This window comes from Macadamia integrifolia, unplaced genomic scaffold, assembly GCF_013358625.1.
Source record: "Macadamia integrifolia cultivar HAES 741 unplaced genomic scaffold, SCU_Mint_v3 scaffold3571, whole genome shotgun sequence".
Taxonomy (NCBI): Eukaryota; Viridiplantae; Streptophyta; class Magnoliopsida; order Proteales; family Proteaceae; genus Macadamia; species Macadamia integrifolia.
Window position 1 is genome coordinate 4,117 of NW_024869613.1, and position 5,560 is coordinate 9,676.

A 5,560-nucleotide genomic window follows, 5' to 3' on the forward strand; every position below is an offset into this window, starting at 1 on the left:
GATGGTGTTTTGTGAGATCAGCCCCTTTCTGAGACTTGAGCGTCCAACCATTTAGCTTCAACCCATCTAACGGTAGGGACCCCTGTATCCACCATTTCCCATGCATCTTTCAAGGTAATAATCGCCACTTAAACGCCTATAAGCTCTCCGACATGGGCTGGTAATCTGGTAAATATGCCCCTGCTCTGCTTTCGTTCAACAGGAAGCCACTGATTCATCCAAAAAACAAAGGAAGCATTTATAGACAATAGCAGCGCGTAATCTGATACGTCGATTTTTAGTAGCAATCTTCGTGCAACAATTGGAGTGGTTGTGCTTTACTTGATCTCCAAACCTTTACTGATCATTATAGTTTTACATGTACAGACAGACAAGCCTGTCAGTTTGGACTTTGAACTGGCCCAAATTTCTAAAAGCAGAGTTCAATCTTTCACTTCTTGTATTCTGTCCAGTTTCTAGACCAACAAGCTTCATCAACAATTTTCTGGGGATCATTAGAATCGGATTTGAACAGAGATATCATAGTTGAATTAACTGCAAGGAATTAAGTTGGGATCCATATTCACATAGATATTCTCCTACATTCCAAATCCATCCAGTCACTAATTAATTAAATTAATCAACTTCTACTAGCATGCTACAAATCTTCGAGCCAATCGAAGAATTATAACAAGTTCACACAACCTACTGAAAAATATTTAGTATGAAGCAATTACTCCATTGATTAGCATTACAAACATTACCATCATATACAGACACTGCCATCAAACACTAAATTGCCAACTTAGCACACCTATAGCATATGAAGACCCAATCCTAAATAAGTTAAATCTAACCCTTTCTCAGTTGAATGCAAACAAGTAACAACTGCAGCCACCAATGAAATCTAACTAGTGTCAGTGATGCAAAGATGAATAGCAATAGTCAGGGATGTACATTTGCTACACAAACCAAACCAACAGTTGCTAACCAACACTAATCTACTAACATTATCATACAAATCATGCTGGAAGAGAGGAACTCGCAAACAATCAAGTTCCAAGTTAAAAGGTCATAGCCTTTCTGCAACTTGAAAACAAACACATTCCACTGGCAGGAAGGTAAGAAGCTTTGAGAATGGTCTGCTTCACAACAACCATCTGATGCAACAACCAGAAACACCACTTTCCAAGAATCATCAGGGGTCACCAATTGTGCATTTTCTATATTACATCTGGTAAGTATGCCACATCAAAAACTTGGTTAACACCTGTTTATCAGCATATTAATTAACAAAGATAGAAATAGATAATAGAACTTATCATCACTCACTATTTTATGCTGGCTACGGATTGCATAGAACAGAAACCCTTACTAAAAAAAGTGCATGCCAATATGAGTAAAAAAAAGTACAGAAAGCTGGGAAATGTGCAATGGTGACATACTTCGAGAAATAAAGGAACAATCATACTCAGCAAATTACATTAAATCTCATGAACATTGTACAATATTTGCATGTGATTCACTGGAGTTCTCATGTTAAGATTTGAATTCCTAAAAGTTCTACAGGTACAAAGGAGGATCAGGGATGCAAAAGACCAAATCTGCCAATCTGATCTGTTTGGGTTGTTATATCAACCCAATTACTTCTTTTATGTTTAATAATTATATAAATTAACCCATACAACGTCAGTGATTGCCCGAGCAAGTGCCTCCAATACCAAATCATGATCCCTCTATCATGTTTGATTTCTTTTCATAAAGCAGGCATGTAACATTCCAAGGAATCTTGTGACCAGAAGCATTATGTGTAGGGAAAACGAAGACAATAAAGTTTCAAGCGTGATACAAGTTCAATGAGAAACCAGATGCCTGCAGAAATGGGGTTGGGGTCTGAAGAAAAAGTTAAGAAAATATAGCGAGAGGGTATTCAGGCCTGGTTGGTAAAACAACATCCAACATAGTGGAACTAAGGTCAATGGTTTTTGGTTTACAGATTGCACAAGACCCACATAGATTCATCGGCCTCCTTGGAGGACAAAGTGTCACAGTGATTTACTCATCCTAGTAGATGTTTAAGGGATCTTCAGTACTAACTTTTACATCAGATCTAAGTGGAAGTCCATCTTCAAATGGTGATGGAATCGGAAGGGGATTGATATTTTGAAAATTCTGGGAGAGCAGGCAAAAAGTAGGTGAATTAGATTTTCTGCAGACTGAAAGCTTACTTTGTTCACTCAATGTATTACAGCCTCAATGAGTTGTAGTCCCCCCCCCCCCCCCAAAAAAAAAAATGTACCTGCACTAAATGTCAATCACAATCTAAGAATTTCTTCCAGCTTTAGAAGCCTCCTAATGATCACAAAAAGAGTCTTCCACCTCAGGAAGTCCTCCCGCACGATGCACAACTGTGCTGAATAGCAATGGCATTGTAACAATTAGTGGGAGCTTACTTGCACTACAAAAAATATGATCAACAGTTCCAAAGGAATCTGGTGATGAAAGAATGACGTAAGACTTTCTGTTTACACATTGGAATCTTTCATTTTAATTGGGCCTCCATCATAGTTGTCAAGGCAACTAGGTGAACCCAAAGGCATTAGAGGGGCACCAAAGTGCCCGCTTAGGCACTCTAGGCATGTAATATACAACTATACGCCAAATAGCAATGAATTATAATATAATCATATGGTTATATGCAACATCAAAGCTGCAATATGATATAATTAATCTGCTAATGACATTATTATGAGAAAACTAACATATAACAGACAAAGCATAGGATATAATATAAGCATACTCGGAAAAAAAAAAATTCAACGTAAACTCGTGAAGTGTCAACAAGATGTGCCGTCTCCTGGGACCCAAGAAAAATCCTAGGCGATGCCTTGATAACTATGGCCTCCATACAGGTAAAAGAGTGACTATATGTCAGTCAGCAACAACTTTTATAATATGCAACAGCTATGGTTCAGACTGGGAAGATCATAGAGATGCTACCAGGAGGAAAAGATAATAATTGTAAGTAGTAATTAACTAAGAATGGAAATAAATGAAATCAAGTACTGACATTTAGTAGTGATTTGACCCTGATGGCCTACCGATACAAATAAAATTTAAGGCAAAAGATAGAGAATTTATTTAAGTCGAGGCCAGATGAACTACTGAAGACTTGGCGTTCAAACATCATTAAGCAATTTGTCTGATGGAACCAAAGAGGGTCTAGATTCAAGGTAAGTACCAGTAAACCATGAGATCTGCTATTTCCATGCTTCTGTGAGCAGATTTATGCCTTGCCAAGTTATCCCAGTGCATTCTTGAATGAGTTTGTTTTGGCCAACAAAAGGAAAGGGTTCAGAATCAAAATCCCATAGAGATGCAACTGCATAATCAATTCCTGCTGCTTTTTTTTTTTAATCTCAGAAATGGAAAAGCTTAAATTATCTGATGAGCTTCAAACTTGCCCACTCTCAAATTCTTGTTATCTTCCCTACCCAACCCACTTCTCTTTGCCAACAGCTTAATAATGTCTTAACAATCATACTATAAGAACATTATTAACTTTTTTTATTTTATTTTATTTTATTTATTTATTTTTGGTAAAACATCAGTAATTTTTTCAATGTTTAAATAGCAAGAAGAGCATATAAAAACATGAACAAGGAAACACCAAAACAAGAATACCGAAGATATGGTTTTCATGCTGCGTATTGATTGTTAGTTACTAGTATAAATTCTCAAGGATTTACAGCATAGGCCCAAAATTACAAGTAGCAAAAGGAAACCCAGACAGCAAATATGACAATGCCAACCAGAAGCAATGATGCCATTCAACATATAGCTGACAACAATATTAGCTGTTAGCCTCAACAAGAAATAAAACTGAACTGTATGCATAAGCAGCAACCAATGATGCAAGAAATTCAAAGGAAACAGCAATCTATATCTGAACGGGAAACCTAGAAAGATCCAATCTGGATGGCATTGAACTTCCACTTAGCCTTCTAAAGCCTTCCATGGTTGCACGGAAGTAATGTTTCCTTCCAAATAAACAGAAAAACTCAATCAAAAAGTTCCCTTCCAAGAATTAATGACCAAAATAGGTTCCCAATTTTATAAAAATTCTTGTTTTGGTCGAAAACCAGACTTGCTGCTACAAGGCACACTTCTAAGGATGTGCCCTGAGTATCATCCTTAAGTGGGGTATTTACAGTACATGGACGGTACATATGTCAGAGTCTTGAAAGTTCCCAGCCATCCACAGAACACTTCTTTGACTTGATCATATATCATCAACCTTTGTGTCTATGATCTATCTGGAAGAATGCTAGATTGGTCTAGTAGTATATCAATAATGAGAGTATCTTCCTCTTGTTGAATGTGAGGATATTGCCAGTTTAAGCGCCCACAGTTGAAACTGTCAAGCTCAAGTCTCTTTGATCCCACTGCTAGTATAACAGAAGTGTATAGAATATTTTTTTCACTAAATCAGGAGTGTAAATTATAAGTAAGCAAACATTCCTCATCTTCGGAAAGCCTCCAACCACCTTGTCCGGTGTGGGTTACTCTGAGATGAACCACTGAAATTTAGTTTTCTGAAGTCGGTAGTGGGCTCCAGCACACCATTCAACATTTAGCCTTTGGGATGGGAACAGTGTGGTGTGCACTGTTGGTCATCGGCTGTAGAAAAAACACCATAGTAGTGGAGAGCAGTGTAATGTAACAATGGGCTGTTGATGAACATGATCAAAGGTGCATTGGTAGCAACATTACAAAATGCCACACCTTTGCCTTGAAAAAAAAAAAATAGTTGGTTCATCTCCTTCCACACAAAGGTCCTCACTCCAAGCATCAAAACCCTGCTATGCCAATCTTCAATAAGATATCCAGAGAAAGGCAGAAAAGATAGCCTTAAACACATCAGCAATTGAAGAAATAGACAAGAGATGACAACCTATAGTTCATAAAGTTCCGCTCACATGATCCATTGGAGGAAGAAAATTCCATCCTTACAGAGTCTTAGAGCAACATGGCATATCAGAAGGCCAAAATTTTACAGATCTTTTTAAAAAAAAAAAATCCATAGCTTCTGACAGACACTTATCATTTCAATACATGACAAGATCAAATCATCTCCGAAGTATACTCTTCAATAGGAAAATTATTCTCAGCTTTGTTGTTAATATGAAGTTCCATCGCAAAAGACATTAAATTTACCATATTGGACACAAGGCAACTGAATTGTATCTTTAAAATATACTCCTATGGTCTCCAAGTCATTGTCCATCAACGGGACTAGAGACAATTTGTCGCATGCTAAGATGCTATAAGATCTTGCTCATGTCTTCTTCCTCCTTTTTATTCCCTTCTTTTGATAGGCAACAGCAAAGAAATTTTATGAACCTAAGTGAAAATAAATATGACAAAATAGGCTAACCTATTTACATGAGATGAAAAGAGGGGAGACAACAGGCACATTATCAGCATCCCTACATTAGAAGAGTAATGCGAACCTTCAGAAGTAGGGATCAAAAAACTGCAGTGGATTTGGGGAAAACAATAGATGGTAGCTCCAATTCAT

General features: G+C 37.3%; 1 long non-coding RNA gene across 1 annotated transcript; it reads right to left on the reverse strand.

Annotated features, from left to right (window-relative positions):
• Nucleotides 1–697: 697 nt before the first annotated feature.
• Nucleotides 698–5,553, reverse strand: LOC122068208. The gene is made up of 2 exons (XR_006137005.1): nucleotides 2,279–5,553; nucleotides 698–1,213 (listed from the first exon to the last, which is right to left on the reverse strand). It is a non-coding gene; the product is annotated as an uncharacterized LOC122068208 (long non-coding RNA).
• Nucleotides 5,554–5,560: the final 7 nt, after the last annotated feature.